The following is a 25775-nucleotide window of genomic DNA, read 5'->3' as shown; positions in this document are numbered from 1 at the left end:
AGATACAAGCTATAAGTGGACCCACACAAGTACCACTAACTGAGCTTACAAAGATGGAGAAGAAATTCACTGGTGCATAAAAGTCTCTTCGACTAATGATGCTGGTGCAATTTGGGGGGGGGGGTGAACAACAAAAAAACTTAACATGTATTTTTAAAAATTTTTTTCATTGTCAATTGACCTTTATTTTATTTGTTTATATGCAATGCTGAGAATCGAACCCAGTGCCTCACACATGCTGGGCAAGCGCTCTACCACTGAGCCACAACTTCAGCCCCGAAACCTTAACATTTTATAGAAATATCATCTCAAAATGAATCATAGATTTAAAAGTAAAACAGGAAACTATGCTTTTAGGGGAAAAAACAGGAAATGTTTGGGGCATAGAACTTGGTGAAGAGTTCTTAGACCTGATACAAAAAGCATAGTCCCTGCTTTCCTTCCATGGAACTCAAGAAACAACAGAAAAATGTTGGCAAGTTCTTTAGTCCTTGATCGTCTTCTTAAAAAAATCTAAAAAAATTTTAAAAATTGATTTTCATGAAAATAGAAGAGATGCCAGTAGACTAGAGGAAGGGAGTCAGGGAAAGGGGAAGCACAGGGGAATAAAACAGGCCAAATCACGCATGCGCATATACGAATATATCTCAATAAGTATTATTATGTTGTAAAATTGTAAGGCACTGATTTTTTAAATGCACAAATACCATAAAAAATACACTTTGAAATTAAAAAGCACAGCCCACAAAAGAAAAAAAAAGTTGAATTTCATCAAAATTAAAATTAAAAAAATTAAAAACCCTTCATCTGGTAAAAAGCCTTGTGATCAGAATGAAAAGACAAGTTATAGACTGGGAGAAATCCTGTGCAAACCACATGTCTGACAAAGGACTTGTTTCTAGATCTTGTAAAGAGTTCTCAATATTTAATAAAAAAAACCCTCCAAATATTTCAACTAGAAAATGGGCAAAAACATGAACATATAATTTACAGAAGAGTCTATACAAGTGGCAAATAAGCACATGAAAAGATGCTCAACCCCATTAGCTCTAAGGAAAATGTAAATTAGGACCACAATGAGTTATCAGGACACACCTATTATTAGGATTGCTGCATGCACAAGCCCCTGGGTTCAATCCCCAACACCACACACAAAACCTGTGTGTAAATGAAGTTTTATTTGTAATAGCCCTATGCTGGAAATAACCAAAATGCTATTCAGTATATGAGGGTTAATCAATTTGTGGTATATCCAAACCATAGAAAACTATTCAGCAGTAAAAAAGATCAAACTATTAACAAAGCTATAAATTGGATGGAACTCTAGGGCATTATGCTGAGTGGAAAAGCCAATGTTGAAAGGTTTTATATAACATTCTTAAATGACAATGGTGTAAGACATGAGGGACAGATTAGTGGTTGCTAGGGATTAGGGGATGGAGGAGTAGAGTGGGTACAGAGGAAAGGATGCCTTTGACTATAAAGGGATAGTTTGAGGGGAATTTTTCATCTACATACATGATAAAATGGTATAGACCTAAATACAGATTGTTTGGTTTGGTTTTGATATTATGCTACACTTATGTACTATGGGCACACAAAATAAAACCATTGGAGGAAAGAGAATAAAGCCTGTACAAGACCTCTCTATAATATTTTTGTAAATATTAAAAAATCTATCATTATTTTAAACCAAGAAGTTAAAAAGTAAATAATCCAAAAATTATAATAATCTGTGGGAGTATCCAAGAAAGATAAAATTCAAAAAAGCTTTGATGACTTCATTTTACAGGGATGAGCCTTTTGTAGAAGCTGTGGGAGCTTCCAGACCTGGGGTTGAATAGCTGACCTGAATGTGGGCAGCTGGAAGAGCTGTCCTATTATAGAGCTGGAGACTTGGAATGATCAAGGATTGGCCAACCCCTCAATGCCAGAGAGAACTGGAAAGCTCTAAACTCAGAAATAAATCACTTGATAGTTCCTTGGTATGGCTGAATTGTGTCCCCTTCAAAAATTATGTTAATATCCTAAATCTCAGTATCTCAGAATGTGGCTGTATTTGGAGCTATGTCTTTAAAGAGGTAACTTAAAGTAAATTGGAGAGGTAATTAAGTTAAAATGAGTTCATTAAGGAGGGCCTTATCCCCAAATAATTAGCATCCATACAGAAGAAATCAGGAAACAAACACACAATAAAGAAGACCATGTGAAGATGGAGATTCTAAGATGGCGGCGAAGGGAGTGCATCACCCCGGGGCGCGGCGTCACTAAGTGGGAGAAAGACGATGCAAAACGGCTGAAGGCTATCTTTGGGAAGTTCCAGTGAAATTGAGGTGCTCCAGAATCTAGTGGACAGATTTCCATCGTGCGAAGTTCGGCTCTGAGAGCTCCATTTCTCCGCATGGAGGGTCGCATAGCCTGACAGGCGATCGCCCCGCGGCTGGAGTCTGTGGCGCACGCCGGGGAGCGGCAGGGTGCCGGAGCGGGGGAACAGCGATACGGATCCGGGGGGCTCCCGCCAGTGGTACATCGGAGCCCTTAGTGCTGAGTTCTGGCTTTGAAACAGAGGAGAGACGCGGCCCAGTTTGGTTCCAGACACCGGTCGGACCACAGTGGAGGACAGCAGCCGCCATTTCGGAGAGATGATGTAATCATCCCCGTGTTCTACTGATCTCAACCCATTCAACTACGGAACAGGTGATTTCAGGCTGGTATTTGCCTGCGTCTAGCAGACAGATTTCTTGCTCAGGCTCGGGACTGGAGTTCTTTCGGAGAATACTCCTAGAGGCGCGTGCCGGGCAAGGCGTGTGCCGGGCACTGAGTAGCTGGATTCTGGTTCCCGGGGCTAACCTGGCCCAGGTCTGAGGAAACTGCGGAGACTGCCGGTGGAGGCCAGCTCCAAGTGGAGCGTGCGCTGAGCTTGGGGCGACTGGGTTCTGACTCCCGGAACAGTTTTGGCCTGGGGCTGGGGAACCCGTGGGGGTCGCTCCCTGGAGCCAGCTCCCAGCGGAGAGGGTATCGGGATCGGAGAGGCGGGGTTCCGGCTACCTAAGCTGCTTTGGCCCAAGGCTAGGGAACCGGAGGTGACTGCTTCTCAATCAGGGTCCGGCGGGGTGCTGTAGGGGCAGAGTGGAGCTTTCACCTGCGCCCAGAGCAGGCCAAGTGACCCGCCGGTGTGGTACCATGACACCCCAAATGCAGCTAGGGCTGAAGAGACTAGTGGCCCACGCCTAGAATAGGACCAGCGATTCCGTGGCGCGGTAGCCAAGTAACCTCATTTGGAGTAGGGGCTGTGCAGAACTGCCATCTGAGCAAGTAGGGCAGGCAGACCTGCCGCCAACTGGCAAGACAGGCCAGGTAGCTTGCCAGCGTGGTGGACACGTAACACCGAAGCAGTCGCGTCACACTGGTTGGAGTGGGGGTGGAGCAGGGTAGCCGCCCGGGTCCAGAGGGGGCTCAGTGACCCATTGGAGAGGTAGTCAGGTACCCCCTTTGGGAGTGGGGGCTGTGCAGAACTGCGACCCACCGGCCTAGAGGTCTGCCAGCACGGTAGATTCGTCACACCAATTGGAGTGGGGCCCAGCAGAGCCGCCACCCACATCCAGATCAGGACCAACGACCCCAGGGCGTGGTAGTTACGTTACCACAATTGGAGTGGGGGCAGAGCAAAGCCGCCACCCGTGCCCGCAGCGGGGGCAGACCTGCGACCGATCAGCGGGGTAGACAGACCACCATAATTAGAGGAGGAGCACAGCCAATACCCGTCCTGCAAGGGAGACTTCCCAACTATACAAGAGCAACATAAATAAATAGGGGGTAAATTTCAAAAACACAACAGTTGCACCAAGCAGAAAGAAACTCGAGCAGTATGAAAAGACAAGGAAAGAAAGGACCACAAGCACTGCAGGTCAACTCAACTTTAGAAGAGGTAATAGCTGCAACAGATGGAATGTCAGATAAAGAGTTCAGGATTTATATGCTTCAGATGATCTGGAGTCTCAAGGAAGACATGAGACAGCAAAATCAGACAATGAAAGATCACATTGACAAACAAATCCAGGAAGTAAAAGATCAATTTCACAGGGAGATAGAGGTAATAAAAAACAAACAAATAGAAATTCTAGAAATGCAGGAAACAATAAACCAACTTAAAAACTCAATTGAGAATACTACCAGCAGAGTAGATCACTTAGAAGAGAGAACATCAGACAATGAAGACAAAGTATTTCAACTGGAAAAGAACATAGACAGCTCAGCAAGTCTGCTAAGAAACCATGAGCAGAACATCCAAGAATTATGGGACAATATCAAAAGACCAAATTTAAGAGTCATTGGGATACAGGAAGGCACAGAGCTCCAAACCAAAGGAATAAAAAGTCTATTCAGTGAAATAATACGAGAAAACTTCCCAGACTTGAAGAATGAGACAGAATCCCAAATCCTAGAAGCCTACAGGACGCCGAATGTGCAAAATCATAAGAGATCCACACCTAGACACATTATAATGAAAATGTCCAACATACAGAATAAGGAGAGAATTTTAAAAGCTACAAGAGAAAGGAAGCAGATTACATTTAGGGGTAAACCAATCAGGATAACAGCTGATCTCTCAACACAGACTCTGAAAGCTAGAAGATCCTGGAATAACATATTTCAAACACTGAAAGAAAATGGGTTCCAACCAAGAATCATGTATCCGGCGAAATTAAGCTTCAGGTTAGAAGATGAAATTAAAACCTTCCACGATAAACAAAAGTTAAAAGAATTCGCAGCTAGAAAACCATCTCTTCAAAAAATCCTTGGCAAAACATTACAGGAAGAGGAAATGGAAAATAACATTGAAAACCAACAATGGGAGATAAGACAGTAAAGGGGGAAAGTAGTCAAAGAGGATAACAAATCAGGGTTAGTAACATCAATAAACAAATATGGATAGAAGAACAAACCATATCTCAATAATAACCCTAAATGTTAATGGCTTAAACTCACCAATTAAGAGACACAGGCTAGTAGAATGGATCACAAAACAAGACCCAACAATATGCTGTCTACAGGAGACGCATCTGATAGGAAAAGATATTCATAGACTGAAGGTGAAAGGCTGGGAAAAATCATACCACTCATATGGACTGCGGAAACAAGCAGGAGTGTCCATACTCATATCTAATAAAATAGATTTCAAGCCAAAGTTAATCAAAAGGGACAAAGAAGGACACTTCATACTGCTCAAGGGAACCATACACCAACAAGACATAACAATCATAAATATATATGCCCCAAATAATGGTGCAGCTGTTTTCATCAAGCAAACTCTTCTCAAGTTCAAGAGTCTAATAGACCACCATACAATAATCATGGGAGACTTCAACACACCTCTCTCACCACTGGACAGATCTTCCAAACAAAAGTTAAATAAGGAAACTATAGAACTCAATAACACAATTAACAACCTAGACTTAATTGACATATATAGAATATACCACCCAACATCAAGTAGTTACACTTTTTTCTCAGCAGCACATGGAACCTTCTCAAAAATAGACCATATATTATGTCACAGGGCAACTCTTAGACAATATAAAGGGGTAGAGATAATACCATGCATCTTATCTGATCATAATGGAATGAAACTGAAAATCAATGATAAAAGAAGGAAGGAAAAATCAAGCATCACTTGGAAAATGAACAATAGGTTGCTGAGTGATCAATGGGTTTTAGAAGACATTAAGGAGGAAATTAAAAACTTCCTAGAGTTAAATGAAAACACAGACACAACATATCGGAATCTATGGGACACATTGAAAGCAGTTCTAAGAGGAAAATTCATTGCTTGGAGTTCATTCCTCAAAAAAAGAAAAAACCAACAAATAAATGATCTCATACTTCATCTCAAAATCCTAGAAAAAGAAGAGCAAAACAACAGCAAAAGAAGTAGAAGGCAAGAAATAATTAAAATCAGAGCTGAAATTAATGAAATTGAAACAAAAGAAACAATTGAAAAAATTGACAAAACTAAAAGCTGGTTCTTTGAAAAAATAAATAAAATTGACAGACCCTTAGCCATGCTAACGAAGAGAAGAAGAGAGAGAACCCAAATTACTAGCATACGGGATGAAAAAGGCAATATCACAACAGACACTTCAGAAATACAGAAGATAATCAGAAATTATTTTGAATCCTTATACTCCAATAAAATAGAAGATAGGGAAGGCATAGATAAATTCCTTAAGTCTCATGATCTGCCCAGATTGAGTCAGGAGGATATTGACAACCTAAACAGACCAATAACAATAGAGGAAATAGAAGAAACCATCAAAAGACTACCAACTAAGAAAAGCCCAGGACCGGGAGTCAAGGCCCACCCCCGACTCTGCCGTGCTCACTCCCGCGCTGTGTGTTTGGCCCTGCAGCCGTGTCTGGGCCCGGCACGTTTGCCCATCGCAGCCTCTTCTCAGCACAGACATAGCCTTGGGCGCTGCTACCACTGCGGTGAAGATTGGAATAATTGGTGGAACAGGTCTGGATGATCCAGAAATTTTAGAAGGAAGAACTGAAAAATACGTGGATACTCCATTTGGAAAGCCATCTGATGCCTTAATTTTGGGGAAGATAAAAAATGTTGATTGTGTCCTCCTTGCAAGACATGGGAGGCAGCACACCATCATGCCTTCAAAAGTCAACTACCAGGCGAACATCTGGGCTCTGAAGGAGGAGGGCTGTACACATGTCATAGTGACAACGGCTTGCGGCTCCTTGAGGGAGGAGATTCAGCCTGGTGACATCGTTGTCATCGATCAGTTCATTGACAGGACCACCATGAGGCCCCAGACCTTCTATGATGGATGTCATTCCTGTACCAGAGGAGTATGCCATATTCCATTGGCTGAGCCATTCTGCCCCAAAACAAGAGAGGTCCTCATAGAGACTGCTAAGAAGCTAGGACTCCGATGCCACTCAAAGGGGACTATAGTCACAATCGAGGGACCTCGGTTTAGTTCCCGGGCAGAAAGCTTCATGTTCCGCACCTAGGGGGCAGATGTTATCAATATGACCACAGTTCCAGAGGTGGTTCTTGCCAAGGAGGCTGGAATTTGCTATGCAGGCATCGCCATGGCAACAGATTATGATTGCTGGAAGGAGCATGAGGAAGCAGTTTCAGTAGACAGGGTTTTAAAGACCCTGAAAGAAAATGCCAACAAAGCTAAAAGTTTACTCCTTACTGCCATACCTCAGATAGGATCCATGGAATGGTCAGAAACCCTCCATAACCTGAAGAATATGGCCCAGTTTTCTGTTTTATTACCAAGACACTAAAATCGTTTTTTATTACTGCTCAGAAGAAAAGAAGACTTTCCAGTTATTTTGGATATTTTGCTTACCTTGAGGGGAAAACAAAACAAAAACTTGGGAAAGACATGCAGCTTATGTGTCCTTGCCTGCAAAAGAAGAGCAGGTAGAAAGACATTGCAAGTATTGGAGACTCTGCCTTAAAGATTGAGACTGTTTGAGAGCAATGAGGAAAAGCAAATGGACAGGAAATCTTACATTTTGGGAAAACACCAAGAAGAGAGCATTCTCACCTCACTTCCCTTATTAACTTTGCAACAATAAAGATTTGAGGGTAATACTCATTTCCTACATTGACATGGAATATGGGGAAGAAATGGGACTCTGGTTATTTATTATAAATTGGTACAATCATTTTGGAGGGCAGTTCGGCAAAATGCATGAGAAACCTTAGAAATACTTATGCACTTTGTTGGAAAGTCCTAGGAATTTCTCCTTCAAAAATTATTGGAGAATCATACAAAAAAACTGTGTATGAAGAGAGATGCTTAATAGTTACTGTTAAGATAGCAAGTATTCACAACAATCTGGATTTCCAACAACTGAAGGTCATTTATGGTTTCAGTTATCATTAGATTGTAAAGCAATCAGCTGGCGATCATGTTTTCATGTAATATTTAATGTTCCAAATAAATCATTTTCCTGTTCTATATTTGTTTTAAAAATGCTATGTAAGTGTAAAAAGACTAGAAGGAAACATACATAATCTTTTGTTATTGTATTTGGAAGAGGAATACTAAATAATTTTAATTTTTCTTTTGAATCTTTCTGAATCTTCACATTTTTCTACAGTTAGTAAAATAATAAAGTCATAAAAATAAAAGTGGAAAAAAAAAATCCCAGGACCGGATGGGTATACAGCAGAGTTTTACAAAACCTTTAAAGAGGAACTAACACCAATACTTTTCAAGCTATTTCAGGAAATAGAAAAAGAGGGAGAACTTCCAAATTCATTCTACGAGGCCAACATCACCCTGATTCCGAAACCAGACAAAGACACTTCAAATAAAGAAAACTACAGACCAATATCTCTAATGAACCTTGACGCAAAAATCCTCAATAAAATTCTGGCGAATCGGATTCAAATACATATCAAAAAAATTATACACCATGATCAAGTAGGATTCATCCCTGGGATGAATATTGAAGGCTGGTTCAATATACGGAAATCAATAAATGTTATTCACCACATCAATAGACTTAAAAATAAAAACCATATGATCATCTCAAGAGATGCAGAAAAAGCATTCGACAAAGTACAGCATCCCTTTATGTTCAAAACTCTAGAAAAATTAGGGATAACAGGATCATACCTCAACATTGTAAAAGCAATCTATGATAAGCCACAGGCCAGCATCATTCTGAATGGAGAAAAATTGAAGGCATTCCCTCTAAGATCTGGTACAAGACAGGGATGCCCTCTCTCACCACTTCTGTTCAACATAGTCCTGGAAACACTGGCCAGAGCAATTAGACAGACGAAAGAAATTAAAGGCATAAAAATAGGAAAAGAAGAACTTAAATTATCACTATTTGCAGATGATATGATTCTATACCTAGCAGACCCAAAAGGGTCTACAAAGAAGCTATTAGAGCTAATAAATGAATTCAGCAAAGTGGCTGGATATAAGATCAACACGCATAAATCAAAGGCATTCCTGTATATCAGTGACAAATCCTCTGAAACGGAAATGAGGAAAACTACTCCGTTCACAATATCCCCCCAAAAAATAAAATACTTGGGAATCAACCTAACAAAAGAGGTGAAAGATTTATACAATGAAAATTACAGAACACTAAAGAAAGATATAGAAGAAGACCTTAGAAGATGGAAAAATATACCCTGCTCATGGATAGGCAGAACCAACATCATCAAAATGGCGATATTACCAAAAGTTCTCTATAAGTTCAATGCAATGCCAATCACAATCCCAACAGCATTTCTTGTAGAAATAGATAAAAGAATCATGAAATTCATATGGAATAATAAAAGACCCAGAATAGCAAAAACAATGCTAAGCAGGAAGTGTGAATCAGGCGGTATAGCTATACCAGACTTCAAACTATACTACAGAGCAATAGTTACAAAAACAGCATGGTACTGGTACCAAAACAGGCGGGTGGACCAATGGTACAGAATAGAGGACACAGTAACCAATCCACAAAACTACAACTATCTTATATTTGATAAAGGGGCTAAAAGCATGCAATGGAGGAAGGATAGCATCTTCAACAAATGGTGCTGGGAAAACTGGAAATCCATTTGCATCAAAAAGAAGCTGAATCCCTATCTCTCGCCATGCACAAAAGTTAACTCAAAATGGATCAAGGAGCTTGATATTAAATCAGAGACACGGCATCTGATAGAAAAAAAAGTTGGTTATGATCTACATACTGTGGGATCGGGCTCCAAATTCCTCAATAGGACACCCATAGCACAAGAGTTAACAACTAGAATCAACAAATGGGACTTACTCAAACTAAAAAGTTTTTTCTCAGCGAAAGAAACAATAAGAGAGATAAACAGGGAGCCTACATCCTGGGAACAAATCTTTACTCCACACACTTCAGATAGAGCCCTAATAACCAGAATATACAAAGAACTCAAAAAATTAGACAATAAGATTACAAATAACCCAATCAATAAATGGGCCAAGGACCTGAAGAGACACTTCTCAGAGGAGGACATGCAATCAATCAATAAGTACATGAAAAAATGCTCACCATCGCTAGCAGTCAGAGAAATGCAAATCAAAACTACCCTAAGATACCATCTCACTCCAGTAAGATTGGCAGCCATTAGGAAGTCAAACAACAATAAGTGCTGGAGAGGACGCGGGAAAAAAGGCACTCTTGTTCATTGCTGGTGGGACTGCAAATTGGTGCAGCCAATTTGGAAAGCAGTATGGAGATTTCTTGGAAAGCTGGGAATGGAACCACCATTTGACCCAGCTATTCCCCTTCTCGGTCTATTCCCTAAAGACCTAATAAGAGCATGCTACAGGGACACTGCTACATCGATGTTCATAGCAGCACAATTCACGATAGCAAGATTGTGGAATCAGCCTAGATGCCCTTCAATAGATGAATGGATAAAAAAAAATGTGGCATTTATACACAATGGAGTATTACTCTGCATTAAAAAATGACAAAATCATAGAATTTGGAGGGAAATGGATGGCATTAGAGCAGATTATGCTAAGTGAAGCTAGTCAATCTTTAAAAAACAAATACCAAATGACTCCTTTGATATAAGGGGAGTAAACAAGGACAGGGTAGGGACGAAGAGCTTGAGAAGAAGATGTACATTAAACAGGGATGAGAGGTGGGAGGGAAAGGGAGTGAGAAGGGAAATCGCATGGAAATGGAAGGCAATCCTCAGGGTTATACATAAGGACATATAAGAGGAAAGGAGGGGTAAGACAAGATAATACAAATCGAAGAAATGATTTACAGTAGAAGGGGTAGAGAGAGAAAAGGGGAGGGGAGGGGAGGGGAGGGGAGGGGGGATAGTAGAGAATAGGACAGACAGCAGAATATATCAGACACTAGAAAGGCAATTTGTCAATCAATGGAAGGGTAACTGATGTGATACAGCAATCTGTATACAGGGTAAAATTGGGAGTTCATAACCCACTTGAATCAAATTGTGAAATATGATGTATTAAGAACTATGTAATGTTTTGAACGACCAACAATAAAAAAAAATTAAAAAAAAAGAAAACTAAGCTATTCTTGGATGGAGCCTGCATAAAACCTTTGCACTGATATATAGACCTGCTCAGAGCAATGTCTTGTGGACTTCAAATTTTCAATGCCCAAAACAACAATTGTACTAGATCAGGTCCAGAAACATATTGTTGGACTAGAAAGGGAGATTTTTTAAAAATCTGAGTTTTGTTTTCTTCTATTATATTTCTGATAAGTAGAAAATTCACTATGTGAAAACTTGATGCATTTTTGGCCATAAAAGATCTCTTTTATGCATGATCAGCCAAAAGCAAATTTCCAAAAGAATTAATATGTTATTGTAAGAAGATACATTTATGAAATGAGTAGCTAAAATATATTGTCTTCTTCAAGGGCCATAGAGAGAAATTAACTTTTTTCTAAATCCAGTAGCAATATAGACTCAGAACTCTGAAGAATTCTTCCTATAAAGGCCACTAAAATTGCTGGACAAAATACTTTTATTTTTAAGCTCATTTAATCTCATTTCATATAATTTTTCATTTTAAAATATTTGCTTAAGATTGAATATATTGCATAACATGATTTGATATGTACATACATTGTGTAATGCTTGCCACAATTAAATCACTAAAAACATCATCATCCATGATTTTTTAAAAATGGACAGTTACGGGATGGCGTTGTGGCTCAGTGGTAGAGCACTTGCCTAGCATGCGTGAGGCACTGGGTTTGATTGTCAGAAGTACATATAAATAAATGAATAAAATTTTAAAAAAAAGAAGACCATGTGAAGACACAGGGAGAGGACAACCACCTCCTATAAGCCAAGGAGAATGGCCTCACAAGAAATTAACCCTATCTGCCCCTGAATCTCAGACTTCTATCCTCCAGAACTGTGAGAAAATCAATTTCAGTTGTTTAAGCCACCCAATTTGTGGTCATTTGTAATGGCAACCCTGGCAAACAAATGCCCTGCCCCCTCCAAATTTTGGCTGAGAAAGTGGCAGAGATAAGGCACAGTTAGGCTAAATATATTTCACAGTCTAAGGTATTCTTTTGGTGCTTGGATTTCTGGGCTCTGCTGAAGAGGAATCCAAAGGTGAATGAAATGATCCTATTCCTGCCTCAAACATGGAAATTATCAAAAATGCTCAGTACTTCTGCAGCAGTAGTGTGGGAGGCTGGAGGAAGGACCAGCTGGAGGTCAGCCTGTGTCTAAATATTGTAGCGGTCCACGCAGAAACCAAATGACTCATGAGAGAATCTGAATCAACTCCCCCCCCCCCGTTTTCACAGAGGTGAAGCATTCACATTTTCTTGAATATTATTAGGCAAAGCAAAACAAAATGTACACTTCATTTTCCATTTTACTATGTCATTTCTAGAATTCAATTAAAAAAATCAGCATTCAAATGAGTAGAAAGTTGTAACTCATTATAAAGGGAAAATCAATAAAAAGAGAAACAAGTATTGAAAATATTGAAATTAGCCGATAAGGATACAGAAAATAACTATTATAAACATGCTGAAAATTGATAGAAGACAGATATAATGGATCAAGATTTGGGAAGCATCAAGAGAGAAACAAACTTTCATCAAGGATCGCATTAAAATTTTAATATATGAAAGTGCAATATATGAAATAAAAACTTCTTGAATGGACTTAATAACAGATTGTAGACTGCAGAAGAAAGGAATAATGAACTTGAATACAGGTCAATATAATTTATCCATATGAATTTGCATAACCATGTTCCTATAAAACTTTATTTGCAATCATTGAATTTTGAATTTCACATAATCTTCACTTGTCATGAAATACTCTTCTTTTGATTTCTTTCTTTCATCCATTAAAAAAAATGCAAAAATTCTTAGCTCATGGGCCATACAAAAACAGGCAATAAGGCAGATTTGGCCTGTGGGCCACAGGTGATCAAGACCTGCTCTAGCTCATGGCTCTTAAAACAGTTTGTACTATGATCTTGGAACCACGATGTTGTTCTATGTGCTTCTCATGTGTTCTGTTACATTTTTTATTTAGTCTCATCATATGTCATTCATAAGGAAATATCTTATCACTAAATGTTTTATTTCAATTTTTTTTAGTGACATTCCCATGCTTAATGGACTTTACCAAATACCATCTCTTGACATGCTTTAGTAATTCTGATTTAACTACCTTTAAGGAGAGGGTTTAGATCAGTACAAAGAGCACAGAAATAAATCCATGCATTTATGGTCAGTCTTATCTTCAACAGAGGTGCCAAGAGCACACAATGGGGAAAGGATAGCTGGAAAAACTGGAAATTCACATGAAGAAGAATGAAATTGGACACTTACTTCACACAAAAAATGAACTCAAAATAGATTAAAAGACCTAAACATGAGACCTGAACCTATAAAACTATTAAAGGAAAATGAGGGAAAATTATTTCTTGAATATGATCCCAAAGGCCCAGACACAAAGGCGAAGATAAAAAAAGGAACAATATAAAACTAAAAAGCTTCTGCATAGAATATAAACAATCAAGAGTGAAGACACAACTTACAGAATTCAAGAAAATATTTGTAAACTGTAAAGCCAAAGGGGATTAATATCCAAAATAAATAAAGAATTCAGACAACTTAATAGCAATAAAACAAATAACATTACTTTTAAATGGGCAAAGGACCCAAAGAAGCATTTCTCAAAAGAAGACTTACAAATGGCCAATAGGTACAAAAAAGGTGCTCAATATCATGAATCATCAGAGAAATGCAAATCAAAACCACAACGAGATGTCATCTCACACCTGTTAGAATGGCTATTACCAAAAAGACAAAGACAGCCAGTAATGGCAAGGATGTGAAGAAAAAAGAACCTGTGTGCATTATGTTGACAGGAATATAAATTGGTGCAGTTATTATGGAAAACAGTATGAAGGTTTCCTAAACAATTAAAAATAGAATAACAATATGATTCAGCAAGACCACTACTGGCTCTATAGCCAGAGGAAATGAAATCTGTAGATTAAAGAGAAATTTGCACTCTCATGTTTATCGCCGCATTATTTACAATAGCCAAGGCATTAATCAGCCTAAGTATTCATCAATGGATGAATGTATAAATAAAAGGTGTTATATACACATATGCACACAATGAAATAGTATTCAGCTTTAAAAAGAAGTAAATACAATCATTTGCCACAACATGGATGAATGATATTATGTTAAGTGAAATGAACCAGGCACAAAAAGGCAAAACTTCAAGATCCTATTTATATGTGGAATATTGAAAAGTCAAACTTATAGAAGCAAAGACTAGAACAGTGATTACCAGGAACTGGGGGTGGGATGACATTGGGGAAAGGGTGGTCCAGGAGTACAAAGTTCCAGTTAGACAAAATTATAAGTTCTAGAAATCTATCATACAGTATGATGATTCTAGTTAATAATAATGTACTACATATTTGAAAATTACTAAAAGAGTGAATTTAAAACATTTTCATTACAAATGTTAAGCATGTAAAGTGATGGATATGCTAATCAGCTTGATTTGATCACTTTGTAATGTACACCAAAACATCACATGTGTTGTGTAATGTGTTGGTCAATGTGAAATTGAATGATAGAGTCAAGGACTTGGATCTGGAAGGGATCCCTTAAAGGTGACCTGGTCAACCTTCGGTTCTCCAGTGTCTGGATCCCTCTGCAACAGCCCTATCATGTTACCTCTGCTCAAACAGCTTCAAATTCCCTAATCTCTAATTTTTAAGAGACAAAAAAAAAAAAAGATGGGCTGGAGTTGTGGCTCAGTGGTAGAGCACTTGCTTGGCATGCTTGAGGCCCTAGGTTCCATCCTTAGCACCACATATAAATAAATAAATAAAAATGAAGGATCCGTTGACAACTAAAAAATATTAACGAGAGAGAGAGAGAGAGAGAGAGAGAAAGACAGACAGACAGACACACACACACACACACACACACACACACACACACAGAGGTAAGTGAGAAACCTCTGAATGAAAACCCAGAGTGTGGGAAAAGGGGTAGGATGATTCCTCAAAGGAAGAAGGAGACCACCAAAGAATGGTAGAGCATACTGAAGAGGGGAGGTGAGTTGGGTAGACAGAAATAATAAAAGTTCACCATAGCTTTCCAAACTCTATTTGAATAGAAGCCTACAAAAATCAACATCCCCCCACATCATTTATCTCTTTACTCTCCAAAATTTTACAATATTTCATGATCGATTGCTTTTACCTGGAAACTTCTATCATTAATTAGAGAAAATATTTCAAAGTCTCTGGAAGGCAGAATATTACGGTGTTTTTGTTTAAAACAGCGAACAACTCTACATCTTGTTGGTGCAGCCAGATGTGCTCTGGCTTTTGTGTTTGCATATTCATTAGACTTCATTGTTCAAAGGGATCATGTAAGAATCTGGCCAAGCTTTGCAAGAGGATGTCATACTGGCCTCATTCCAAGGAAATTAATAATCTTATTTCAAGCTGCTCTCCCTTCTCGTAGCTGTAGGATTCTAGGCAAGGCCACTGGTGTTCCCCTCTCATGAATCACAAGGTGGTTCAGGCCTCCAATATTTCTATTATGGAGCATTCTGTCTTTCATTTGAAAATTGCCTCTTATGAGTATTATTCTCTGTTCTAAAAAGACTTCATTGTTTCACTCCTATTCTACACTCCTTCTGTGTTCAAGGTCGCTAGTTACTCTATTATTCAGGCAGACAATCTTTTCATAATTTTTTTCCCAATCAGTCTCAGTTCAAGGACTTACATTCTCAGTATCCCCCATAAGTTTTGCCATTTCTTCTCATGAAAACATTCTCCATAGCTTCCCTTTCTTTATCAGCGTCCATGTATTCAATTCCTATAAAGCATTGCTGTGTGGAATGTAGGCAAGCCTTGTTTGTGATGGGTTTTGTTTGGGAAAAAAGACTTTTTTCTTAGTATTTCCTTAGAATCAGCCACAATTAACAAAGGTTTATCAGCTAATTTTGGAAAACTCATGACTCTCACCTAACTCACACCATTAGAATTCTCAGCTTCCCAGGGGCAATCAATACAGGTTTTGAGGGCAGCAGAAACAAGACTATTGATCAAAGGAATAAGGTTAACTGAAGCTGGGGTTTTGTGGGAAAAGTTCGGAGAGCAAAAAGATCTGTAGGATCAATGTTTCAAAATAAAATTCAAGGTGGTCAGAAATCTTGCATCATCTAAAAGATGTATGTGTTACGCTGTTTTATCGGGGGACCATCCCATTAAAGTGAATAGTAACTACCAATTAACGGAAGCCTATTGTGTACTGTTTCTAACATGAAAAACAGCAATTAAAAAATCATCATTTTACAAAAACCCAAGATCAGACAGCTGGTAAGGGCTGGATCCATTTAGTTTCAAAGTCCGTCATCTTTCTGTATTCTCTGCCTCATAATAACAGCATTCAGTGCTGCTGTTTGTGCAAAGCTGGTTTTTAGATTTGTTGTCTTCATAAAAGGAGTGATTTTTAATGAAATAAACTGAGTGTTCTATAAAAGAAAATTGGAGGCTTGAACCTCCTTGCTATGTCCACAGGAACTATGTCTAATTTTGGGGGGGGGGTTGAAAATCCAGATAGACCCTATGTAGATAGTCCCTTACTTACCATGGTTCTGCTTTCAATTTTTTAAAAAAATTATCTATTATTATTTTGAATCACTCCTACTTATAGGAGTTAGTATAATAATTTGATACATGTATACACTGTGGAAAGCTCAAATCAGAGTTTGCTTATGATTTTTTTTTGACTTAACGGTTATTTGAAAGAGAAACACATTCAGTAGAAACTGTACTTTGAACTTTGAATTTTATTCTTTTTCCTTTTTGAGGGCAGGGGTGGGTACCAGAAATTGAACACACTTGACCACTGGGCCACATTCCTAGTTAGCCCTATTTTGTATTTTATTTAGAGACAAAGTCTCCCTGAGTTACTTAGCACCTTGCTTTTGCTCAGGCTGGCTTTGAACTTGCAATTCTCCTGCTTCAGCCTCCCAAGCGACTGGTGTTACAGGCATGCTCCACCATATCTGTTTTTTTCCCGTTTTTATTGGTGCATTAAAATTACACATATTGGTGAGATACACTGTTACACATTCATATGTGCACACAATATAACAATATAATCTGATCAATATCATACTCGTATTTCCCCTTTCCCTCCTTTCCAGCCTCCCCCTGGTCCCTGTCCTCTACTCTAATGGTCCCTTTGATTTTTAGGATACCCCCTCCACATACACACCTTACTTTCCATTTTTTTCTCTCTAGCTTCTACATTTGATAGAAAAATTTATGACCCTTGACTTTCTGAGTTTGGCTTATTTTGCTTAACATGATCTCAAGTTCCATCCATTTTTCTGCAAATGACATAATTTCATTCTTCTTTATGGCTGAATAAAACCCCATTGTGTATATAGATCACATTTCCTTTATTTATTCATCCATTATTGAATACCTGGGTTGGTTTCATAGTTTGACAACTGTGAATTGTGCTGCTATACACGTGAGTGTGCATGTATCACTGTACTATGATGACTTTAGTTCTTTAGGATAAATACCAAGAAGTGGTATAGCTGGGTCATATGGTGCTTTCATTTCTACTCTTTTGAGGAGCCTGCATACTGATTTCCACAGTAGTTGTACTAATGTACAATCCCACCAGCCATATAAATGTGTTCCTTTTCCTCCACATCCTCTCCAGCATTTATTATTGTTTGTATTCTTGATGATTGCCATTCTGACTGGAGTGAGATGAAATCTCAGTGTAATTTTGATTTGCAGTTTTCTAATTGCTACAGACGTTGAATAATTTCTCATGTATTTGTTGAACATTTGTATTTCTTCTTTTGAGAAGTATCTCTTTAGTTCATTTGCCCATTTATTAGTTATTTGGCTTTTTATTGGTGTTTTTTGAGTTCCTTATATAATCTGGATATTAATCCTTTGTTAGAAGAGTAGCTAGCAAAGATTTTCTCCCATTCTGTAGGTTCTTTCTTCACATTCTTTAAAAAAAATTTTTTTTGTAGTTGCAGATGGACAGAATGCCTTTATTTATTTTTATGTGGTGCTAAGGATAAAACCAAGTGCCTCACACATTCTAGGCAAGTTCTGCCACTGAGCTACAGCCTGAGCCCTGTCTTCACATTCTTGTTTCCTTTGCTCTGCAGAAGCTTTTTAATTTGATGCCATTCCATTTAGTAACTCTTGGCATTATTTTCTGTGCTTTAGAGGTCCTATTTAGAACGTCATTGCCTGTGCCTGTATGTTGGAATGTCGACTGACTCTGTGCTTTCTTCTTAGGTATTGCATAGTCTCTGGAATTCCTAGACTTTTGATCCATTTTGAGTTGATCTAGTCTCATTATTCTACCCACAGATAACCAGTTTTCTCAAGCACCATTTATTAAAATGGCAGTCTTTTCTCCAGTGTATGTTTTTGGCACCTTTGTCAAGGATCATATGACTCTTATTTCTGTGGATTTGTCTCTGTGTCATCTATTCTGTTCCACTGATCAATATGTCTGTTTTAATGTTAGTGCCATAAAGTTTTTGTTACTATATCTCTGTAGTTTTGATCTTTTAAAATGAGTTTTTGATTTTTAATTTTTATTTGTTCTAATTATAGTAGAATGTATTCTGACATATTATACATATATAAGTATGAATTCTCCTTCTTCTGATTGTATATGATGTATAATTACATTGGTCATATAATCATATATCCACATAGGATAGTAATGTTCAATTCATTCTGCTACCTTTCCTATTATCATTTTCCCTCCCTTCCCTTCATTTCCCTTTGTCTAACCCAAAGTACTTCTATTCTTCCCTGAACACCCATCCCCTTATTGTGAATTAGCATCTGCATAACAGAGAAAACATTTGCCCTTTGGTTTTATGGGTATTGGCTTATTTCACTTAGCATGATATTCTCAGTTCCATACATTTACTGGCAAATGTCATAATTTTGTTCTTTATGGCTGAGTAATATTCCATTGTTTATAAATACCACATTTTCTTTTTTCATTCATCTATTGAAGGGCACCTAAGTTGGTTCCATAGTCTAGCTATTGTGAATTGATCTGCTATAAACACTGATGTGGCTGCATCACTGTAATATGCTGATTTTAAGTCCGTTGGGTATAAACTGAGGACTGGGATGACTGGATCAAATGGTGGTTCCATTTCAAGTTTTCTGAGGTATCTCCATACTGCTTTCCACAGTGGTGAACCTATTTTGCAATCCCACCAGCAATATATGAGTGTACCTTTCCCCCCATATTCTCACTAACATTTATTGTGGCTTGTATTCTTGATAATTGCTATTCTGAGGCACATAGGCCAATGACACAGAATAGAAGACACTGAGACAAACTAATATAAATATAGTTATCTCATACTAGACAAAAGTGACATAAACAATATTGGAGAAAAGATAGCCTCTTCAACAAGTGGTGCTGGGAAAACTAGAAATCCATATGTAGCAAAATGAAATTAAACCTGTATTTCTCATCCTGCACAAAACCCAACTCAAAGTGGATCAAAGACTTAGACATTAGAACAGAGACCCTGTGCCTAATAGAAGAAAAACTAGGCCCAAATCTACATCATGTCAGCTTAGTAACTGACTTCCTTAACAAGATTCCTTAAGTGCAAGAAATAAAGTCAAGCATCAATAAATGTGATGGAATCAAACTGAAAAGCTTCTTCACAGCAAAGGAAACAATCAAGAATGTGAAGAGATAGCCTTCAGAATGGGAGAAAATCTTTACCACATACACCTCAGATAGAGCATTAATCTCCATGATATATAAAGAACTCAAAAACTTAACACCAAAAACCCAAATAACCCAGTCAATAAATGGGCTAAGAAACTGAATAGATACTTCACAGAAGAAATATGATCAACAAACAAATTTATAAAATAATGTTCAACATCTCTAGCATTATAGAAATGCTAATTAAAACTACACTGAGATCTTTTGATCTTTTCTTGGGCCACAATAGATGGTATGCCACCTTCTTGTGATGCTGGGCAGTGGCAGCAAATCTCAGTTTATGGCCAGCCAGGCTATTACTAGAGTAAACAACTAATAGGCTTAGTATATTGTGTTGTTAAGCTATTATTAGGTATATTAAATGTAGTGTTGACTTATGATATTTTCAACTTACGATGTGTTTATCAAGTTGTAACCAAATGGTAATTTGAGGAGTTTGAAATTAAGGAGAACTTGAGAATAAATACATAAAATGAGGACTTCTCGTTCATCTGTGCTACCACATTATTATGCCAATCCCAGGGTATATTCATTATCATCATGATACATACCTGTTTGGTTGTATTTCCTAGCTGTGTGAACCTGAAAAGTTACTTAGCTTCTCTGAGACTCATTTCCTGCAACTATCAAATGGAAAGAAATATTAGATGAATAGGCCACACTACACACATTTCCTTCAGCCTCCTTTCCTCACTTTAAAATCTTAGAAGTGACAGAGAAATATTTTGGCTGATGACATGATTCTATATTTATAAGACCCAAAAAACTCCACCAGAAGATTTTTAAAGCTGATAAACAGATTTAGTGAAGTAGCAGGTACAAGAACAACAAAAGTTAATCACTTTTCTCTATTAAAATAATGAATATACTGAAAAATAAATTAGGAAAACTACACCATTCAAAATTACCTAAAAAAAACCCCAGACTTAATCAATCTAACAAAGAAGGTGAAGAAGTCCTTTACAATCTAAACAATAGAACATTGAAGAAAGAAATTGAAGAAGACATTAGAAGATGAAAAGACCTTCCATGTTCTTATAGGCAAAATTAATTGTGTTAAAATGACTATCCAAAGAGCTATACAGATTCAATGCAATTCCCCTCAAAATTCCAATGACATTCTTCACAGAACTAGAAAAAGCAGTTCTGAAATTCATTTGAAATAATAAGAGACCTAGAACAGGCAAAGCAATCCTGAACAAAAAGAGCAATGCAGGAGGCATTACAATATCAGACATCAAATTTTACCACAGAGCTATAATAACAAAACAGCATGGTACAGGTACCAAAACAGATATGAAGACCAGTGGAATAGAATAGAAGACACAGAGACAAACCCACTAAATATAGTTATCTCATACTAGACAAGGGTGCTAAAAACATTCATTAGAGAAAAGATAGCTTTTTTGACAACTGGTGATGGGAAAACTGGATATCCATGTGCAAAAAAAATGAAAGTTGACCCCTGTCTCTCATTGTGCAAGAAAGTTAACCCAAAGTAGGCCAAAGACCTAGGATTTAGATCAGAAACTCTACAACTAGAAAAAAAAATGTAGGTTCAACACTCTAACATGTTGGCACAGAAACTGACTTTCTTAATAAGACTCTTAAAGGGCAAGAAATAAAACCAAAAATCCAAAATTTACAAATGACTCAATGAGTAAATGGACTAAAGAACCAAACAGACACTTCTCAAGAGAATACAAATGGTGAACAAATATATATAAAAGAAGTTTAACTTCTCTAGCAATTAGGAAAATGCAAATCAAAATTAAGAATTTATCTCACTCTAGTCAGAATGGCAATTATCAGGAATACAAACAATAATAAGTGTTGGTGATAATGAGGGAAAAGGTACAGTCATACATTGTAGGTAGGACTACAAATTAATGAAACCACTCTGTAAAGCAATATGGAGATTCCTTAAAAACCTAGGAATAGAACCTCCATATGACCCACCATATATCCAAAAGATCTCAAATCAGCATAGTATAGCGATGCAGCCACATCAATGTATATAGCAGCACAATTCACAATAGTCAAGCTATGGAACCAACCTAGGTGCTGCCCTTCAACAGATGAAAGGATATATATATATATATATATATATATATATATATATATATATATAATAGAATATTACTCAGCCATAAAGAATGACATTATAGCATTTGCTGGATGAATCTGGAGACTATCATGCTGAGTGAAATAAACCAGCCCCAGAAAGCCAAAGGTTGAATGTTTTTCCTGATATATAGACACTAGTAAAATATAAGAAGAAAAAAAGAAAAGAAAGGGGGAATTCCATCAAAATAGAAGAAAGATTAGTGGAGTAGAGGAAAAGGATTGAGCGAAGGGAGGAGGCACAGAATAAGGGAAGAACAGTGGGATGAATCTGACCTAACTTTCTTATGTACATATATGACTGTTCCAAAGTGAATCACACTGTTATAATATCCACAAGACGCTAATTAAAAAAAGAAAAAAAACTAGGGCTGAGATGTGGTAAACACTTGCCTAGTACGCACAAGGTCCTGATCCCCAGGACCACGAAAACAAAAAGCATTAAACAAAAACAATCAAGACTGAATTAGAGCAAATTATATTTCATACTTTTATATCAAAATGAAACCTAATGTTATGCAGTACTAAAAATAGCCAATAAAAAATAAAATTTCATTTTGTTACATGTGAATTTCCAGTTTTCCCAGTATCATTTGTTGAAGAGGCTATTTTTTTTCCAATGTATGTTTTTGGCACCTTTGTCTAATATAAGATAACTGAAGTTATGTGGAATAGACTCTATGTCCTGTACAGGTCTATTTTGGTGCCAGTACCATGCTGCTTTTGTTACTATTGCTCTGTAGTATACTTTTAGGTCTGGAATAGTAATACCACCAGTTTCACTCTTCTTGCTAAGGATTACTTTGCCTATTCTGGGCCTCTTATTTTTAGATGAATTTCATAATTTTTTTTGTTTCTATAAGGAATGTCATTGGGATTGGGATTGCATTGAATCTGCACAGTGCTTTTGGTAGTATGGTCATTTTGACAATATTAATTCTGCCTATCCAAGAACAAGGTAGATCTTTCTATCTTCTAAGGTCTTCTTTAATTTCTTTCTTTAGCATGTTATAGTTTTAATTGTAGAGGACTTTCACCTCTTTTGTTAAATTTATTCCCAAGTATTTTATTTTTTTGAGGCTATTGTAAATGGGGTGGTTTTCCTAGTTTCTCTTTCAGCAGATTTGTCACTGATGTACAGAAATGCCTTTGAATTATGGGTGTTGATTTTATATCCAGCTACTTTGCTGAATTTATTTATTAGTTCTAGGATATTTCTGTTAGAATGTTTTGGGTCTTCTAAGTATAGAATCATATCATCTGCAAATAGTGATAATTTGAGTTCTTCTTTTCCTATCCATATCCCTTTAATTTCTTTCATCTATTTGATTGCTCTGGCTAGAGTTTCAAGAACTATGTTAAATAGAGTTTCAAAAACTATGTTAAATATATAGAGGGCATCCCTGTCTTGTTCCAGTTTTTAGAGGGAATGCTTTCAATTTTTCTCCATTTAGAATGATGTTGGCCTGGAGCTTAGCATAGATAGCCTTTACAATGTTGAAGTATGTTCCTGTTATCCCTAATTTTTATAGTGTTTTAAACATGAAGGGATGCTGTATTTTATCAAATGCTTTCTCAGCATCTATTAAGATGATCATATGATTTTTATTTTTGAGTCTATTTATGTGATTAATTACAATTAACCCTCTATCTCCCACCGTGCACAAAACTCAAATCAAAGTAAATCAAGAACCTAAGAATTAAACCAGAGACCTTGCACCTAATGGAAGAAAAAGTAGGCCCAACTCTTTATCATGTCAGATTAGGCCCCAAGTTTCTTAGTAAGACTCCTATAGCACAAGACTTAGAACCAAGAATCAATAAATGGGATGGATTCAAACTAAAAAGCTTCTCAGCAAAAGAAACAATCAATGAGGTGAATAGAGAGTACAGAATGGGAGCAAATCTTTACCACAAGCACATCAGATAGAGCACTAATCTCTAGGATATATAAAGCACTCATAAAAACAAATAATCCAATTAATAAATGGGCCAAGGAACTGAATAGACACTTCTCAGAAGAGGATATACAATCAACAAGCATATGAAAAAATGTTCAACATCTCTAGCAATTGGAGAAATGCAAATCAAAACTACTCTAAGACTTCATCTCACTCCAGTCAGAATGGCAGCTATCAAGAATACAAACAACAATAAGTGTTGGTGAGGATATGGGGAAAAAGGCACATTCATACGTTGCTGGTGGAACTGCAATTGGTGCAGCCAATCTGGAAAGCAGTATGGAGATTCCTTGGAAAATGTAGAATGAAACCACAATTTGACCCAGCTGTCCCAAACCATAGTTTAAACCCAAATGACTTAAAAACAGCATACTATAGGGACACAGCCATATCAATGTTTATTGCAGCACAATTCACAATAGTTAAATTATGGAACCAACCTAGATATGCCATCCAGTAGATGAATGGGTAGGGAAATTTTGGTATATATACACAATGGAACATTACTCAGCATTAAAAGAGAATAAATTCATGGCATTTGCAGGTAAATAGATGAAGTTGGAGAATATAATGCTAAGTAAAGCAAGCCAATCCCAAAAAAACAAAGACCAAATGTTTTCTTTGATATAAGGAGGCTGATTCATAATGGCAATGGGGGTGGGGGGAGCATGGGAGGAATGGAGAAGCTTTAGATAGGGCAAAGGGGAGGGAGGGGAAAGGAGGGGGCTTATGGGTAGGGATGATGGTGGAATGAGTTAGGTATCATTACTCTAAATACACGTATAAGACATGAATGGTGTGAAAATACTTTGTGTTCAGTGTCTTGAAAAATTGTGCTCTAATATGAAATGAGTTGCATTCTGCCATCATGTATAACAAATTAGAATAAATAAATAATTTAATAAAATAAAATTAACCAAAAAAGGAAAAAAGAAAAATATTTTGAAAACTCACAGTAGTTCTGAAAAACAAGAAAGGGCAATGTTAATTGATCAGAAACTATAAGGAACATTTGAAGTCACTAAGCAGATGGAACTTGATGGAGAAACCACAGATCAAAACACATTCAGGAAAGTATGGTCATAGAAGGTGGGTGGCTTCAAGGGGCTCTGAGGAAGCAGACACTGTACTCATGTGTAAAGAGGGAAATAATCAGGGTGAAAAGATTGGAAACAAGTGGGGATGAGAGGCTACTCTAGGTAGGGAGATCCAAAAGGGACTCTCTGAGGAGTCCTGAAACCTGAAGGATAAGGAAGAGCCAGCAAGGGGAAGGTCAGAGGAAAAACTTACTTGAGGCAGGGGAACAGCAAGCAGGAGGCCAAGAGGTAGGAAGGAAGGAGTGTGTTCTTAGCTATGAATGGGCCCAGGGTAGGTTGAGCAGGTACATGGACTGAGTTTGGAGATGATGTTGGGATTAGGAACCCTGCACTTGTGTCTCTGAAGGACATATTTGTGTTGCAAAGATTTTAGGGGCATGAGGACTATTATGGTTTGGATGAGAGGAGTCCTGAAAAAGCTCATGTGTGAGACAAATCAAGAAGGTTTAGAGGAGAAATGATGAGCTTTAACACAATCAATAAATTAATCCTTGGAAGGGATTAACTAAGGGTGCCTGAAGGCAGGTAGGTTGTGCCTGGAGGGTCATTGGGAGGCATGGCTTTGGGGTATGTATTTTGTATCTGATGAGTGGAGTCTCTCTGCTCTCTTATCATGATGTGAGCAGCTTCCTTCCACCACACTTTCCTGCCTTGGTGTTCCCTTCCTCCCCTTCAGCCCAGAGGAATGGAGCCAGATGTCTATGTACTGAGATCTCTGCAACTAACCTTTTCTCCTAAATTG

The 25775-nt window shown here is 37.7% G+C and overlaps 1 pseudogene; it reads left to right on the top strand.

The window, feature by feature from the left end:
* Positions 1 to 7997, top strand: part of LOC144253391 (S-methyl-5'-thioadenosine phosphorylase pseudogene) — a 36708-nt pseudogene extending 28711 nt beyond the window's left edge.
* Positions 7998 to 25775: the final 17778 nt, after the last annotated feature.

This window comes from Urocitellus parryii, chromosome 2, assembly GCF_045843805.1.
Source record: "Urocitellus parryii isolate mUroPar1 chromosome 2, mUroPar1.hap1, whole genome shotgun sequence".
NCBI lineage: Eukaryota > Metazoa > Chordata > Mammalia > Rodentia > Sciuridae > Urocitellus > Urocitellus parryii.
This window is presented reverse-complemented; position numbering and strand designations above follow the sequence as displayed.